This window comes from Phasianus colchicus, chromosome 9 (genome assembly GCF_987193195.1).
Source record: "Phasianus colchicus chromosome 9, bPhaCol1.hap1.1, whole genome shotgun sequence".
In the NCBI taxonomy this organism is placed as follows: domain Eukaryota; kingdom Metazoa; phylum Chordata; class Aves; order Galliformes; family Phasianidae; genus Phasianus; species Phasianus colchicus.
The window spans coordinates 27,570,232-27,589,451 of NC_143444.1; the positions used below are offsets into that span (position 1 = coordinate 27,570,232).

Genomic DNA, 19,220 nt, shown 5'->3' on the forward strand with positions numbered 1-19,220 from the left:
GATGGAGATGCCATAACCTGGAGGCATCTGGTACCCAATAAGGGCAGTTTTGACTGCTGGTAGAGAAAGGTCCCTCACTTCCTGCTCAGATCTGGGTGTGCCTTAAGCATCTGAACAAGGTGATCTGTATTCTCCAGCCAGTGCTTCATTTTACAGACTGTGTTCTGTCTTTGGACAGAGATCTACTCTACACACAGGAGATAAAACACATCAAGGCACCCCAGCAAACAGTCACCCCCACAGCGGGTTTCCAGACAGCGTGCAAACTTCTGCCTTTCTCAGTCACTCATACACTATGGTTTTCACCATCCTAAATATTTTTTCTGCTCTGGGCAGACACTGAATGTCCAAATGGCATATTTAGGTCTACGTGTGCAGACAATTACCTGATATGTAAGTACTTTCATTTTTCCCCACCACAACCACGATGAAAGCCCTGGAGCTACCCAGAGACCTACAGCCTAGGGCTCTAGTTCCCCTCAGAACAAGTTGGAGAGGGAGGGGGCAAGTTTTGGAAGTGCTCGAGCCGCCAAAACTTAAAACAAAACAAACTTTCTTTCTAGTCATCACTAAAAATCTGGCAAAGGGCTCAGAATGATGCACAGAAATGTGCAAATATGCTGAAGTCTAGGAAAAATAAGCAGTCTGGCAAATCCATACTTCCCACATGACGTTCTATAAAGACAACCTCTGGCAAATGGATTTAGTGTTCGGAGGTGATGAAGACCTGTTCCTCTTTGTGAGCCAGATCCCTTTCTTTTCTTATCACTACCTTTCTTCACACTTCTCTGATCAGTGTTGTGTCCGCCCAGTTGTATCATCCCCTTAGAACAAACATCCCTTTCACTTTCAGTTCAGGAGACCGGCTCTGCTCAGTGTTTCTTGCTGATAGCTGACCACAAGGCAGCTGGAGATCAGACCCAGAGTCTACCAAGTTACTCTGGCAGCAAGCCTTGCCATTCAGCTGTTCGTGCTCGCTCACTTGCACATGCAATTCCTCATCCCCTACCTGAGCAGACACTCCTAACACTATTGTGAGCCCTTTTGACATGCTTCTCACTCTCAAGAGCTCAGAGGCTCTGACAGACAAGCCTCAAAAAAACATTATATGACAACACTCCTTGTTAACTCCCTGGCAGACTTTATTGACTGCTGGCACCAGAATCCCTACAGTGACACTCTACTACCTCATCCTTCTTGTCCCCATGCTATCTCAGGACTGGAGAGAGCAGTTAGCACACAGAAGGCATTTCTCAGCTATTTAGTCACGAAGCTCAGTATGTTTAGCTAGTGGATTATCAGTCTTCAGCTTTATATCTACAGCCTAATGCAAAGTAGGAAAGTATGTAGAATAGTCCAAACTAATTAGGGGTCCAGCTCCATTCCCATTGATGTCAGTAGCAAAAATTCCAATGGCAAATGTCCTAAAACATCTAAACACAAGCTTAATTTGAAACACATGAGAGCACACATGTTTAAGAGTTTGCTGGATTGGGACTCAAGGAAGAGAAGGAACAGGCCCTACCATAAATGCTCAGAGCTACAGAAACACTTTTACTGTGGTCAGCAGCCTTTTTTTTGGTGCTAACACAGAATCCAAAGATTACGTATTAGCACCACCTCTCATATCTCTGCCTGGACTTCAGTGGCTTTTCTTAATTATATTATTTTCTAATTTTTATTAATTGTATTATCCAGCTTGATTATGCTGAATAACTTGTAGTGGGGTTAGTCACAATGCTGTGTCAAATTCAGTCTAACCACATAAGGTGAGAGAAAACATCAGCAAAGAGAGTGATGTGACTACAGCTCACGTGATTGAGGAGGTAGGGCTGCTGCAAGCAGGGTGGCTAAATATGAAGAAAACCAGCAGAAAAGGAGTGGGCATGTGAGCCTTACTGGTGTGAGATAAGAAGAAAGGAAGATATACAAAGGTGAAAAGCCTGAGAGGGAGAGAGGAAAGGAGTTGGCACAAAGAGCTGACAGGCATGGGGCTGAGAGCATTCATTCAGAGCTGCAGAGAAGTCCTCACGTCTTTGAAGGATTCCAGGAAAACCTGTTTCAACTCTGTCTTGTTGGATCTGGTAACTGGATCCCCTGCAGCTTTTCCCTACAATTCCACATGTGAGGGCAGCACTGCTGGGATCCAGCTTCCTCAAAGTGAAAGTGTGGTTGTCCCTACAGTTCTACGAGGACATGGTAACTTCAATAGGCTGCTGCATAAACTGTGTTAGGGTGACTTTGTAAGGTAACTCCTGGGCTTCACTGCTGTTCTCTGGCACTTGTAACCCTGCTACCTACTCCTACCATGTGGAGAGCATACATCCTTACGTATAAATCAAATCAAACTACTTCCAGAGAAATGAGGTGCTCTTCCTCCTTCTCAAACAACCACCAGGCAGAGCCATCAGTCCCTGACATGTCTAAGTTCCAACTACAAAGAACAAATGTTCAGTTTCCAAAGGGCTTCGGGATGGTGAGAGCTATCTGACCAACTGAGAAGGCTACTGACAGTATCTCCCAGACATCTGGCCCCAATCTGTCATTGCTTAATCCTACAATTTTAAACATTTTGTTGATGTTTGATGCCTGCGATAACAGTAAGAACCACTGCACGATCCTCAAAGCCTGTAAAAGTCAACATAGCTCTTAAACAAGTTCATCTCTTAAAAAATAATTATATTGCCATTAGTACTTTTGTCTTTATTGTGAGACTGTTAATGTGCACTTCAGACATTGCTACACACATCTGAATGCAGACAAAACAATGCCACATGATTGCAGTAAATAGCATGATGTAATCATTGGATTTTATTGCTAATGTGATTTTAGAATCAGGCTTCTACAAAGAAAAAAAAGAGTGCTGTAGAAATGTACAGGACTAAATTAGCTCTATACCAGATGGAAATACGTATGTTATCTTTATTTTACACCACAGTCTCACTGGAATATAACTGCTGGAATATCAGGCATTTCAGAGGCATATTTATGAAAACACTGAATTATCTCATGGTGATCTAAACACATCACAATTTTCCTAACAAAACAATTTAATCTAATAACTGTAATTGCTTAAAATGTTTTTTTTCTTTGCTTCCACATCATGGTTTGAATGCACCTGAGAATGCTGCCATGCAGAAATAACAGCTTATCCCCATGAGGGCTTATATTATCAAATGTTTACCGTTTTCATAAGCATATTTAATCACAGTCATGTCTAGAATATCTGTCAGTGGTGCAGATCAGAAGAAATAAACTACAAACCAAACAGCTCAGACCATAAGGTGAAGCAATAGCTGACATTTTCTTAGGAAATGAGTTATGACTGAAAAAGAGAAGCCTTCACAGTTGTAGTGCTAAATAGGTCCAGTGTGCCATTAGAGAAAGCTCATTAATATACACCTCTGCTCTGTGCTGCAAGATCAGTTAAACAAGCTGCCTTTTATTTATAGACCTAAAAGGGAAAGAGCAGGTCATATTGGCTGTTGACATCTCAGACAGCCTACAGATGGAAAACCCAAAACATTTCATTCCAAAGCATTTAATACTATCAATAGGAAATCTTATGTCTGGTCAAAACATCTACAGGCCTTATGAACATTGTGAAATGTTCTTTCTTCCCAGCTGATTACAAAATTGGGAAAATTTTATTGGAAAACACGTTATGAGAAAAAGGATCTTGTGAGGCTGTGTATCCCTTCTGGAGGGGAGGAAATAGTCACAGCACTCTTTAAATAGCACCAATGTTTTAAAGCACACTGAGTCTAATGTTGGTAACATGGCAGGAGGCATACGAGGCTCCAATCTGTTGCAAACGTCAGTAATTTAAGTACTCAAGTCCATCCATCCAACACCAGAATCAAAAGACCTGATTTGGAGATTTGCTTTTTCTAGCAAACACCCAATTGGATTAATTTTTCATTCTCTATGGTAGCTATACAATGTAAAGGAAATACTTGCTCATAAGCAACATGACTCATGCAAGGAATTTTATTAAACTGAACAGAACTATCTGTGTGCATAAAAAAGTAACCCATAGGACTGAGCTCTCTCCTTCCCAAAGAATCCCAGTGCAAGCTGCCTGTTCACAAATTTCAGCTGGTAGGTGCTGCTTTTCTCACTCTGCACTAAGATCATGGAAGATGCTGTAAGGGAACAACAGGACCTGCCAATTTCTGTGGTGGTTTTTTTGAAGTCTGACCAATTTATGTTTGCAAAGTGACACTTCCCCATGCTACTGCATTTGATAGCTACTCATCTATCTATCTATCTATCTATTAATTATATTATAAACAAGCAGTTTGGACTTCAGCCACATTACTGTACAATTGCTGGTGTGAAGGACAAGAAAAGGTCAAAGTTTTCATAGTGAGAAGAAAAATTCCAAGATTCTCAGCCATGGTACAAATGCAGTGCACCTTTCCTGTTGTTGGCTTTTAAAGGTATTTACAACTAATCATGTGACATCCACACACTGTACACGGGCTGTTCTTTTGTCTACCTATCTGTTCTTAGACTGGTTGCATATTTCCTAATTAATGTGAAACTGGGAAATACTAGTATACTGAAAATCCTGGATGAGGTGTTTGATCAGCATACGTCACTGAATTAAACAAAATTTGGGCCGCCTCTTATTTCTTTCAATATTATGCATTATTTAGGGACCTAAGTCTGCATTCCTCATCCTCCTCCAGTACCAGGACTTATAGATGCATATGCAATACAGACCTGGCCTTCGGAGGGCAAAACAGACACATTTAAGCCAGCAGTTTTTCAAGAGCAAACAGGCTGATTCTGCATGTGAGGAAACTCCCACAGACAAGCAGATTTCCCTGACTGCCAAATCCTACCTGCATGCATCCCCTGAGACAGGGTTCCTCTGTCTCCACGTCACCACCTGAGATGCAACGAGCCCTGATCAGCTCCCTGCATCCCTGGGAGCCACACAGCCGGCCAGCTATGGCCACCAGGCTGAAGCCACCCAGTGGGACAGGACCCAGTGCTCTGTTCTGGACCTGCCTGTCCCTCTCCCCTGAGCACAGAGGCTGCACAGATGGAGGTTCTGGGTTCTGTTTCGTAAGGTGAGTTTATCTGTGCTTCTGAGTAACTCTGGCATTAGATGCAAATTTTGCCCATCCTCTCCCAAGGTTGCTGCTATGCTCATTAGCACTGACTCAGCCTGTCCCAGAGTAGTGCTACATGTTTTGGCTCTCAAAAGTCTTCCTCATGTAATTGTAAGTTATCACATCAGGAAAGGCAGGAATGCTGTTTGGGGCACTGAAATCTTCCTAGATTTATTTCTTCTTGTACCCATAGGTCAGGCACTGCAGTTAGCATTGCAGTGAGCTAGCAGAACCTGAAAAAGCCAAAATACCTGGGAAACTATCAAAGCATCCTATCATTTTCACTATCATAAACACCCTGTTGCTAGTCTTGAAATTCCTTCTTGTCATCCTTCTTTAATCAAGCAGAAGGATAAACATTTGTCAAAACAGGAGTACTTGCATTTACTTGCTGCAACATATGAGAACGAACCAGCAAAGTTGGGGATCTCTTACTATCAGAAGCATGACAGCCACAAGTTCTGCCATAAGGTTTTGCTAAATATGTCATTTGGAAACTAAACAATTTTCTGAAACCTCATTACAGTTGGACTGAATGCAGTATTATGGCTTGCAGGCAAAAATAACATTGCATGGAGCAACGGTTTAAAAAACAGAATGCAAAATTCATACGGTCATGTAATAAGCAAAGAAGACCCCTCTTCCAAAATCTACATTTCGGTCCCTTTATTTCCTCCTGTGTAATTGGGAAACTATTATGTACTGGGATTTTTGGAATAGCTTGCAACTTATTTGAAATTAAAGAACAACATGCAATCCAAGATTTGCCGCTCCAATATCTGAAGCCAGATCTGCTTGTTACTGAGACAAAATTAAGATTGAACAAAATCAATTAAAAACCTTCCCCAGCTGTGCCAGCAAGGAACCATAAAGAAAAGAAACACGCTAGTTCTCTCCAGTTCTTTGAGATGTTTAAACAAATAAAGAGCTTCCTACACAAACCCTCAAACTCTGTTCCTCTCTATTGGTAAGTCACTGCCTTACCTAACTGTGAAACGTTTCAATTCCAGTTTGCACCTATTTACTCCTATTTTAGCTGAAAAACTAACGAAGTTTTGTCTTATGCTCTTGCCTGGTGAGTGACACTGCAGACAGCTCTCTGCAGAACAGTTTTCATTGACATACAGAATAGAACAGGCATGACTGGATTGGAGCGAAGAGATGATGTGCTTGAAACAGTGAATGCAGCACAAGGATTGATAAAGAATCCAGCATTGTTTATGTGAACTCACCAGTTGCAATTAAAGAGAAAAAAGAGCGGAGGACAACGGCAAGAAGGAAAAAAGTCATAACAAAAAGAATAAAACACCCCCTGAACTTATAGCTGATTAGCATAGCATAGCATCTTAAAAGGCTAAAATACCACATGTGTGGCATGTTACAAAAGAAGATTAAAATAAAGGAAAAAATATCCAGAGAACCATGAAGTCTCAAAACATCTGGAGTTTTATAGTAACAAGGAGGAAAAAAAAGTCAAAAACATAATTGAAAAAAGTCCACTGTGATACATTATTATACAATGAAGCTTAATGGAATTGAAAGGGGAAAAGATGAAAAGGAAAATGGGGGGAGTGCGAGGGGGGGAAGGAATAAAGGAAACAAGAAAAGGCATGGCATTCATATTCTAAAAGATGTCACTGAGGGTTTTTATCCCAGTTATTAAAAATTACACACCCTGCTCCTGTGAGCTGGTTGAGTAACGTGCTGAGCGCTCTCTTTCAGCATAGCACTGCCATGCCTGCTGGGGAGTTCATCAGCCCTCTGTACCCGGTGTGGGGGCACTTCTCACTCCCAACTCCTTGAGACATCTGCAAAGAGAATGGCAGACCAGCTGCCCACCCTGCTTTACATTCTGAGCCCAATGGCAGATTTGAAGAGAGGCAGGAGCAACACATAAATTAGAAATGTTTGCTAAAAACAATGCATGCTCTCAGGAATTAGGCAAACAATCTTAGGCTGCTATTTTGGCATTAGAAACTAGAATCAACTTTAATTGAAGTACTCTGAGTGTATTCACTAATAAATGCTTATATGGAAGACTGAAATGAAAAATTTCCCTCTTTTTTCATATTTTTTCTCCTTCTTCAATGAACCAGTAAAAGCAGAGAAAACCCACACATTATCCAGTCTGCCTTTGTGATGTGCTAACAGTGGGCCTATAAACAGAGTTTCCAGTGCACCACAAAAAAGTCTTTCATTAGATCTGTGCTCTGTTTGTCCCCCAACACAGTGAGATTGAAGACCAGCATGCATCAAGCCCAGCCTGCAGCCAGCATGGCGTAAACCACCCTCACCTGCTGCTGTTCTCAGCTGGGACAGATCCTCCTCAACTACCTGTATTCATTTATTTATTTTTTAATGCAGGGAAGCCCATCTCATATCCTTTTCATGACCGATAGGTGCTGTTTACAGTAACAGTTACATCATCGCAGCTCACAAAACAACTCCTCTCCTCAGCAGACCAAAGACAGGGGGATCTTGTGGGAGAGAACAGATCTACAAGAGGAAATTTCTGGCTACAGCTAACTGAATTAGCCAAGCACAACCAAGGCCTTGGCCTGAAACACACCAACCTGTGAGGCCAGCATGCTGGATTCTGTGCCTAGGACTCCAGAGGAGGTATTAAGTCAAGATTTTGCCAACATACATAACAAAGCCCTTTGCTACCAGCAAGCTGAACGTGTCTCAGCATGGCTAGTGATGATGCTCACCAAGCCCTGCTCCAGTTTCAGGTGGTGAAGTTGCCTTCTGAAGGCTATTGTGAAGAAGAGCGCTGCACACAAGAGCAGCCAGCATGGCAGCAGTGCCAGGTCCCTCCATTCTCTATAGCACTGTGGGATCCCTTGGATAAAAGGCAGTATGGCAGTGTTCTTTTCTCAATAGCACTTAATGTTTTCCCACAGTCTTATTGTTTACAGGGAGTTTAGCAAGGCACTTCACTAATTTAAAATAGATTGTATCCCACATGGGTGGATAACAATAACACATATTGGTGAATCATATGGCTTTCAAATGATATGTATGAAAAAGAAGTGCTACACATTGTCTAAAATTTTATTGTGTGAAACCACAGCACTTAGCTCCCTACCAGCTGTGTCAACAATTCAGTGTAATAAACCATACAATTGTAGAATAACAGCAAGGTTAGTTCTAGAAGTGAAAAGCCAAGATTAAAGTATACGCCCTGGGAAAATGTAAATGAATAAAGATGAACACCAATTCAAGGTGAGAACGACCAGCCTTCCAAATCACATGACTTCACAAAGAGTGGATTCCACAGTCACAGGTTGCCATCTAGAACCTTAACAGTAAATTGGATTATATGTGTGAAATGATCTTTAGAGGGGAGGACTTCATATGCAAGGCCCTCTTTAAAAGGAAACGAGGGTAAGAATCTTGCATGAATTTGCTCCCAAGGTTCAGGCCAGGCACACACAACACAGCTCCTGAGGACACTGCTGACATACCTGGCCAAGGGCAGCCAGCACACAGCACAGCCCAATGAGCTGGGCTCAAGTAACAATGGTTCCAAATTGAGCTGCCTCTTGTTATTTTAATACGCTGCTATATAAATAAATAAATGGCTGAATAAAAGACATTTTCTAAGTTAATATTTTGAGGGAAAACTGGAAATGGAACTCAACGGAAATAGGTTTTAAATTGAAATGTTGAACTGTAGCCCAGAAATGACAAGAAAATTTAATTTCTTTTTTTTTTTTCTGAACCCCAATAAAAAAAGTCTTAAACACTCTCCACAGACCACAGTTTTGAAAGAAGTGAAATTATGTTATTGTCATGCATGATTATCCAACGTTTAGAAGGTATCTGCAGAGGTTTTCCTGAGAGTTATACCTCCGTCCTGTAACCTAGCAGGAAACCACAATCACTTCTGTACCTTACGCGAAGGACTTCGAAATGAAAGTGCCTCAGAATCAAATACGAGCAGCTTTCAACATGTGCATTTAATCTTCCTAGGTTAAGAAACACCCTGTGGCCACCACACTAAAGAACTGAAAACGTAAATTGAAAAAATTATATCCATATGATTAAGTAAGATTCTTAAAGAGAAACATGTTGTTAAGTACTTCATTGAGAATAAAATGAAATGCAGTAAAATAGAAGCTATTTGGAATAAATCACTGACGCACATGCTTTCTATGCAAAATGGCAGCATTTGGTTCTGAGCAGACATCTGGAGCGAATTAGCATTATGTTGAAAATAATATAAAATTAAAACATTTAGTTTCAGCTTCTAAAATTAAATATAAAATCAGAGACCAATGTTGTGCCGGACAACTCGCATTGTGACTCCGATAGTAAGAGTTTATTCTGTTGGGTTTTTTTTTAAGTTGTTTCTGCCTCCTATCATTGTACCAGGAGCCCTGACACATCCAGATGCTATCTGTGCACCAGCAGCAGGCAGGACGTCGCCTCTTAAGCGTGCTGCTGGGTCCTGCACTGCAGGTTCACATTGTGGAGGCCAAGGCCAAGCATGGGCAAAAGCAGCTTGGGTAGAACAAGAGGGAATGACCCCAAACCATAGGCAGAACTCAGACCATGCCCCAGCCAAGCCTCCCAGGGCCTGAAAAGATTTCAAATTTACATTTGCATGCTGACTCTGCACTTCTTGGCTCTGGGGAGCTTCTGGGGTTTACGAACTGAAGGTGCTGGACAACTTTGAGTCTTTAGGGAGCTCCTCTCACGATATGCTGAGCTCTCCTAGCTGTTGCTGCTGGTGCTCAGCTCACATGAGAACTGGTGTAGCCAGCAGTGCAGCTCTCCCCTCTCTTTTAGCTCAGCTAGAGCAATTTGGTTCCCATGAAACCCAAGCTAACCTTGCTGTCAGACTCACAGTTCCATCCTCTGCAGCACTTCATGCTGCTACTTCACGTGAAAATGACAACATGGATGGGAAACCCTGCTCAGCTCCACTCGTGGCTCCATTCTGCTTTTAGAGCCCCCCGAGTTCATCTATCAGCGGTGTACAGCCCTTGAGCCAGGAGAAGAGCTCTGGGGAATCCAGCCTTCCTGCAGAAAATCAGCAACCGAAACACTGCAAATGCCAGACACAACCATCTTCAGGTAGTTTTGCTAATGTACCTTTATGCTTTCAATTACCTTCCTCAGCATTTGAAACAAACAAAAAATCACAAGCTACCAGTATTTTCCCTATTTTACATTTATATTGCAGGAAGTCTGAAAATAATCTCTTCATAGTATGATTTATCTCCTTTCTGATGCATTTGGGAATATGCCAACCTTGCCACCTGTTCCTGGACTTCCTTTAAGGTAGCCCTGTCTTTCAACATGAAACACAAATTGGATGTGCACAGACTTGCTCCTGCACTTTGCAATGTAAACACCTGCACATATGTTTTAAATAGCCTCACACCTCTATATGTAAAATTTCAGACACCTGTGAATTGGCTTTAAATAGCCCCACTGGGTTTTGTGGATGGAGAATAACTTCCAGGTGTAGATGAATAAGGTTATTTCAAGGGCAACAGAGAGCCTTCGATGTGAGTTTATGTAATACCACATTACCAAATTTGAAGCAACAATTTTAGCATTTGTCTCTCCTGTGACTCATTAGTCATCTACAGAACTGGGACATCAATACATTTGTATTGCTATGGATTCACTAAAGCACCTTGAGATCTTCACACCACGTTCTTCAAGCAGTTGCACAGGAAATGCTAATTTTCATTGGCTTTATGCTACAGTGTTTTGCTCTTCTTCCAGGAAGAACTTCATTTCCATGTCTGTTTCAACACTGAAAAGATTCTGTTTTCATTCCAGTTCTACCATCACCTTCACATCAGATCACCACAGATTACTTCCTATTCCGAAATGTTAGCCCACTTTGGCCCAGCTGTATGATTTTTAAACTGAATGTAGTGAAGCAAGGAAGACCTGGAAGGATGAAGACAAGAATAATGACCTCTGGGAGGACAAGACCAAAGCCTGACTAAGTTGCAGGGCAGAGAAAGACTCGCTGCAAACAGAGGACATCCAATGATTTCAGGTAGCACATGAGTCAGCTTAATAATATCACTCTCTTGCTTTCACTCTGAGGCCACCAAGAAAATCAAAACAGTGCAGAAAACCAAGGTGGAGAAATGCTGAGCAATCTGTGCAGCACATTGTACCCGCTGACCAGGAACTGATTTGAAACTAGAGCCCAAGATGGGGCCAAAAAAAATCATAGAAAGGATACAGAATACTCACTCTGCTTCTGAATTCTGCTCACACTGAAGAACACATTACCAATTTTGATGTGTGAACCTAGTTCTGCTTAAGAGCAACCAAGTCTGTGTGCCTAAACACCCCATGTCAAGCAGCACAAAACATATCTCATTTTTATCATTATTTTCTTTGGTTCTCCATTGACTTTTTTTTTTTTCTTTTTACCATGACTAACAGATGATTTTCCCTCAAAACTTACCATGACAAAATCAAGCTCTTAAACATATGAGTACAGCCCGCAGGCTCTCTGAGTTAAAGTGAGCCCTGGCACAATAGCAGCATGGAGGACGTACACAGCCACAAAAGATGACACCAGCAGATTACCACAGACACATCTGTCACCCTTCACAGCCCACATGCACTGAACTTTGCAAGTGATATCAGCAACAACAGGAAGTGACCTTCTAGCAGCACACAGGAAAGGTTTGGCCAACTGAGAACCATCTCTAAGAGCGATGAGCAAAACCATCCTCACCCTTAGGTTGGCCTTCACTGCCAGTCAGCTGAAACTTCTTGCTGCTTGGCAAGTGAATCAGATATGTGGCTTTATTCCTTAAGGAATTAAGAACCTTGCAATTGTTTCTTAAGGCGTCTTCCCCTGTGTTAGAATCAGTTTTCTCAGCATGTAAAACATTCTTGTGTTGGGCAGAAAAGAGAAAGAGAAAAGCATACTCACGCTGTCATGGCTGAAAGGATACTTTCCCATGGCAATGCCTGCAGGGAACATTTAGCATTATGTCTGGTTGCCTTGGAGACACTGTGCCAACCTGAAGGCTAGTCACAACCTCAGCTGTGACCTCTTAAACTAAACCACAAAAATGCCACGTAGTTGGGCAGTACAGACTGCTCTTTTATCCTGCTATGGCTTCACCCTGCCCTCTGCTCTCTTCTCAGGATCACTGTATGAATCTGGATTACCCTTGCCATTTATATCCCATCTTTCTCTTCTACAATGAACACAGTGGAATGGAGAGGGATGTAGAAATCTGATTGGAGTGTGAAGTCTTTAGTAGAGAGCTTTGCTTTCCCAGACAATGAAAAACCTACCCTAGGGACAAATGAGAACAGAAAGCCATCCTACCCTGTACGATTTCAGAGCTGTTCTGATTCCACCAGCACAAGTCCTTCAGGCAGGATGCAGAGCTCCTTCTGGAAAGCCATCAGCAATGGGTCTGCTCTGAAAATGGCAGTCTGAAAGCAGCACATCTTGCTCCAAAGGTCTGCTTTGCTCCCTGTATAGCAGCAGTTCCCGGATTCCTGGTGTCAGCACAGACTGCCTGTCAGCTCCAAGGTGAGCCAGATCACTCCGTGGACCTTGAAAGCAGTCAGGGCTCAATGGCAGCATGGAGCAGCTGGAGTTCCCAGCTGGATTTGACCACATGAACTTTCTTACAGTGATGAAGAAAGAACAGCTCAGGGCAAGCATACTGCCAAGCTTAGTGGCAGGAAGAAGTGATTCTACTTTGACCAAGAATATTTAATTATTGAATCCATTCGCCTGTTGTTCTCTGCAGTCACTTCTTTAGCAAAGTCAGTTTGGGTGCTAACTCACAGGACTGCCCGCTTCTGCCTGTAAACCCGCTGGCAAATAGTCCAGCACCACAAAAAACCCACAAAGCCCACTGGTACTGCACGCAATGTCAAGAAAGCCAAGCTCTCACCACTTCTTCTGGGATACCCTCTGCCTTTCTCCCTTCAGCTCTGGGGTTGGACTCTAAGAAGAACGTCAACACTGCTGTCCTAGACTCAAACCCAATGGCACTTCATCTGATATCTCAAAGTGACAACAAATAAACAAAACCAAAGCATTTTTATGCCAAAAGCAACAGTCCAGCTCCAAATACATGCTAACATTTAGTGGAGGATGGAATCTGGAGTCAGGGACCACAGTAAGTTGAAACTCTTTTCTTTGGTTGCTTTTAATGCCAACTGAGAAGTTGTGAAAAATTAGTAAATTCTAAACCCTATGCATAACATAATACTGGCCAAATTTCATGCCCTTCCAGTGTTGGTCAGGTGTTCTGGGATGTAAATGGCAACAATAGTGATGATAAACAAGATAACAAAAACATGTAATTCTGCGTAATAAAGAAAAGTCATTATGGCCCACTTTTTGCTGTTGGCCACTGCTCAATAACTGGTAATTTAGCCACAAAGGAGCTTATTGCTGTGCATCTGCAATCTGTCAGAAACAGTTCTCAATTGAAACACACAGTTACTGCTATTCTTTGATCTACTGTTGTGTATGGGACTTTATACTCTTTTTGTGCACACAACACTCCTAACTGGAAAAGCGTGTGCTCTTGTAACACGAGGGCCATACGCGCTCTGTGATGTCGTAGCTGGTTCACTTCATTGGTCTTTTATTGTACTTCAGTCCTTCAAATAGACACCACCAGCATGCAACACACATCATACAAATTTCATCCAGTATAAAAAAGCAGCAACAATAACAAAAAACCAAAGCCCTCAGAAATTTAAAGGTTTTCACGTGTTGGAACCTAAACAAAATTCCTTTAGATTTTAGTCCAAGATTTAGATAATGACTTTCTAATTAATAAAAGCCATCCAATTTGTTTATCTCCCTCTTGTAAGGTTTTTGAAGTGCCCCTTTTCTCTCCACCACAAGTTCATTTGAGAAAGAAACTGAAGTTGGAAGAATTCTTTGTGCTCTCTTCAGCCATTAAAACACCTTTCAGATCAACCTAAACCACACTACACTTTTATTTAGTGGGGTTAAGTATGCTTGAAATAATTTACAATTGTTTTTTCTTCTTCCCCTCCCCCATTTGCTTTTCTTGTTCATGTTTTCCATGTTAACTTTGTTGGCCTAAAAGGTCAAAACCTTGTTTTGTTTTGAATGAAAATGTAGATTCTGGCAATCAGTTCTGTGCCAGAGGATCTGGGAGTTGGCACAGGAATTTGGCCCATTGTGTGAACACCTCTTAAGTGCCTGTCCCTGGTTTAATTATCTCACTTCCCTTTGACCTAGTCATTCCTATTTCAACACAAGTATTTTATGGATTTATGTGTAAAGAGGGAAAGAGATGTACGTACTTTTGAATCCATCCCAGTATGAAGCAATCATTTTCAATTAGCATGCCCTTAGATGAATACAATAAGCTAGTGTTTTTCATTTCCAATTTGTTTTGTTCCGTGCAAAAGGAATTAAAGAGATAAAGGACATACTAAGACTGGTCCCAGATGCAGATGTAAAGCCAGATTTGTTAATTGGTATGCTAAAAGGGCACGGCTGGCCACCATTTCTAAGGCTTCAGATTGCTGTCTTCTAATTGTATCATTTTTTTCTGCTTCTAGTTAAATATTAAACATCAAACTGGTTACTTGAGACGGCATCAAAAATACATAACTGCACCCCAACATTGTTCTATGATCACTAGATGTAATGGCAAACAATAACTTACGTTAACCTTCACAATTAAGGGAACAAGATGTACTACGTAGAGACTTTCTTCCATTTCACTTCTAGAGAGAGAAACTTGAAAGCATTACGTATGCAGTGCTGCATGCTACCAATCTCTTGGCCCACCATCACCACACAGGCACTTCGGCACCACCAGCAATTGTTGCCACTATTTGCTACCCCCTTTTGTTCATTCCTACTTTGTTTTGGAACCTCAGTGCAGCTAACAGAAGTGTTAGCAGAGCCATGCTGTGAACCAGAGCAGTGATTTTATCAATTAAAATTAGGAAACATTAATTTTAATGAAGATCTATTTAGTTCAAAGTGTAGAATCCATGAACACAAGGAATGGAAAGGAGGGACAGCAACATTTAAACGCTGGCACGTGAACAAACAGCCAGGGAAGAATTTTTTCAACGACGTGCCCAGTGCTCTGTTTCACATACATGAGAAACGATGCTCCAGGCACTGCAGGACCAGCCCAGACAGCGTTACAGGGCAGTAAGCAAAAGCATAGACAACTCCAACCCAACTTTTCAAGCAAACACCAGCTCTCCAGTAAAACCACAGCCCTGTTATAACACTGCTCCTCATTTGGCCCTGCATCACCTCTCCTCTCCACACCATGCAAATTGTGTCCCATTAAGGCCTGACTTGTTCCTTGGTGGAGCAATCTGAGACTTGCTCACATAAAAGACTCTTAAGAGTTATTACCATTTCCATTCATTTTCTATAATTCACATTTTGACTGGTACACAGGCATTCGTGATCAAATTTCAGCTTGCACTTCAAGAAATATGACAATAAATCTTCAATTTATACCTACGAGAATCTGCATAAGTCTCTTCATGCTATAGACAATGCAATTGAATGCATCTGCCTTCTTAAATCACAGTACCACAGAAACAAAAAAATAAATCATTAAAAAAACAAATACTGAACACTTAGGAAGCCAAGGGCAGCTTGAGAGAAATCAGTACTGGATTTGCCTTTAAAGTGGCATGTATTTTACAATACCTAAGATAATATAAACATGACATCTTCTAGTAGGTGCAGATGAGAAGTGTCTGCTAATTGCTGAAAAATTATCTTGACAGTGCTTACAGTTCCAGACAGTACTACAGAGGGATAGGAAACATCTGATTATGAGCAGACTACCATGTACCCCCAGGATTTGCTGACAAAACTGAGCAATGCTCTTTCCTTCTCAGCATCACCTAAAGAGCAAAGTGAAATGATCAATAGCCAAGAGGAAGAAACTGTAAGAAGGATCATAATTTGTACTCTGGAAAAAAAAAGTCACCCAACAAAGCCAACCTGTCTCTGCCTTTTCCATGTGATACCCCTTAGCTCTGGAAGTCAGCCTTGGTACTTATACAGGATGAGTGTTTTTCAGCTACAGTACAACTTAGATGAGGGCCAGGAGGAGGCTGGCAGACACTGCTGAGTGACTTTTGCCATTCCCTGCAAGGGGGTTACAGATGCACCAGAACTTCTGCAAACCTCAAGTTTTCTCATTCTGATTTACCTTTTCTTTCTTGCATGGTTTCCAGAACTGAATGTTCTGGAAGAGAAGCAACAAGTTGTCCAAAGGTAAATGCAGCTCTGGATTCACTGAGCTTCAGGCTGGCAAGTTTCTACTTCTTTGTTAATAAGACAATAGGATGGGGGAGCAGCATCAAATATCTGGGACTGGCCTATATATCCACAGTTAAGCCTCTCGTGCCTAGAAAGAGATTGACAGTGCTAAATAACTTCCACAAATCCCTGTCTTCTCCTGTGCTATCTTAGAAGAGTGAAATAGAGAAAAAAGGTGCCTCAGTTCCTCACATCTTATGTCTCAGAGGTGTCTCTTAGCCACCAGGCAATCATCTATGTTAGCAGAGCTGTGTCCCATTTCATTTCTTTGATTTTAGAACAATCATTTATCATCACTCTCATTCAGCATCCTTACACACTCCCTCATCCCTTGGCAATGACAGCCCCAGCCAGCCAATGCCCATTCTGTGCTACTCCACTCCCCTGCCCTCTTCAAAGCTTCCTCCCAGAGATACCTGAGGAGCTGGCACAGAAACAAGCACAGAGTTGTCAGTGAGCATGCTTCTGGTTTGTCACTGCATGCAGGCCACAAGGCTGGGAGAAGTGGGGACCTGGCATTGGTGCTCTGGTTCTCTTCTTGGGTCTGACTCCCAGATTCCCCATTGTACAGAAAATCATCTCATTGTACAGAAGGTGTGTCCTTATACATGCCCAACACATCACTCAGGAGTTGGGATTTCTTTATCCTAATCAACCTTCTCTCTTGTTACTGGTATGGATTTGGTCCATATGAGCTCTCTGCAGTAGCTGGAAGAACAAGCAGTGTGCTGATCATTCCCGAATACATCTATGAGATTACAGCATCTGTAATTTATTATCTTTCAGGAAAAGCCTCTAACGTTAGCTATGCAAATTAGCATGGTGAATCCCTACATAAACACACAACCTGCTGAACAAAGTTCGATAGCTGACAGCAGAGGACAGTTGCAATGGGATGCCAGAAGGCTGTCAGCTTCCTGCCAAGAGAAACAGGTATGGCAGCAGTGTAATTTGTGCTTAGCACATCCACTTGGCTTGCTGGAGTACTGTGACCACACACAGGCTAAGAATCTCCTTGCTTGGTCTTTCTGGTATGCACCTCTATGGCCAATTTTTTTCATTAAAAACCATTTGAAGCTGTATCCCCAAGAGTGCAATAGGAATCTTGAAATAGCCATGACAAATCTTGAAAGGATGAGATCAGTCAGAGTGGGAGGTACAAGAAGTGTGGTTTTAAGCTTTCTGAGCGTACAAATAGTCTGCGACATTAAAAACACCTTCTGAGACTGTAAAATTCATTTTTCTGGAGGCACAGAAGAAAAATTAGTCTTGACACCCTGCCTCACTGCTTCAGTCTGTGACATTCCACACCCAGAACTCAGTCTGAATGAGGAATCATCCAACAACCTCTAGTCAAGGTACTGGGCTCCAGGGTAAGATGTAACCAGGTTTTCAACAGCACAGGTACAGTGAAATGCTGATGAGGTCTCAGCAGTTGAATTCATAACATGCCAATCTTCCATCCTATTTCACACTCATATTCAAGAGCTACCAAGAATGTGAAAATTGGATTCAAATCTGACATCTTCTACATGACCAGATGCATTAAGTTGAATGACCTGGCCCAAGTCACAATCAGTCCTTCCATGTATGACTACATGCCATTAAGTGCTTCACTTTATCCTGCTTGATATCTCCATTTCAGCTGTGAGGAAGTACTTCTGTATCTAAAAAGCTGGAAAGCTGTACTGGAGTCCTTCAGGCTGAGAGACTGTATATGCTGTAAATATAATTACTCAACATGTACAGTAGCCACTATTTAAACAAGAATTTCTTAGCTAGTTTTAATTCTTTGTAATACTCAAAGGCACCAGTAGATGTTTAAAGCTGTTTTGGGGCTACAGAGTACTAAAACAGGGGAAAAAAACTTTCTGAAACAATTAGATTTCTATTCTACTCATCACTCACTTGCAATCTGAAAACAGGCCTGTCAATAAAGCTTAAATAAGAAAAGCAGTATGCTCTCAGGCAGGAACCCTGTGTGCCAAATAATAGCTTGCAGTAAATTTTTATGAGCAAGTTATAAACCCCAGAAAAATGGAGCTTACAACAGAACCACTGGAGGACTGTTCCTCCAGCAGCACTAACACACTGCTGGCTCTGGCATGGTGAAGCCGAGCCTCATCTCTTCCTCCCCTCCGACATCAACATAATCAGTACAGCTTTTCAGAGTGACTGAGGCCAGCAGTCCTCTTTTCATGAGCTGCACTGAGCTGTAGCATCAACTCCCTGCATCTCTGAAAGGAACATGCCTCCCAGCAGCACTGCTCTTGGCACTGAGATGCAATGCACATTACCTGCCGAGCAACACACCCTGCTCCACACACTGATGTGCACAGCTTTCCCTGGGGAACATCTGCTTCTTAAGTTTGAGGTTTACCCTGTGAATATAAAGCCTACCGTTGGCCTCTTTCTACCTTGGCAGCAAAAATAGAGTTCTTCTTTGAAAGACATGGGGCTATTTCATGCACCAGTGGCTGCCTGTAGAACTTGTTTTGGGCTAGCAGCTTCAGACCAGGGGTCTATGAACAGAAATGGAGATTCGGAAGAATTCCAGAAAGAAAACAACATAACAGGGACTAACCACACAGCAGATGAGTGTTCATTACACAGTTACATTGCCCGTTTCCTCAACTTGTCAATATAAAAGCTATGATGGGAATACACTAAATTTGACCGATGGGATTTTCACCCATGCTGAACGGAGGAACTTGTCACCACACATTTCTCCTTCTATGGAGAAAGGTGAATTTGGGTTCTTAGCCACAGACCAAAAGTAACGCCATCAA

The 19,220-nt window shown here is 42.0% G+C and overlaps 1 protein-coding gene and 1 long non-coding RNA gene across 8 annotated transcripts in view; one reads left to right on the forward strand and one right to left on the reverse strand.

Annotated features, from left to right (window-relative positions):
* The window catches only part of GLIS1 (GLIS family zinc finger 1), a 179,053-nt gene that overhangs the window by 41,443 nt on the left and 118,390 nt on the right, over positions 1-19,220 (reverse strand). The window lies entirely within an intron of this gene.
* LOC149916892 (uncharacterized) lies at positions 7,972-10,990 on the forward strand. The gene is made up of 3 exons (XR_016469359.1): positions 7,972-8,510; positions 10,079-10,205; positions 10,315-10,990. It is a non-coding gene; the product is annotated as an uncharacterized LOC149916892 (long non-coding RNA).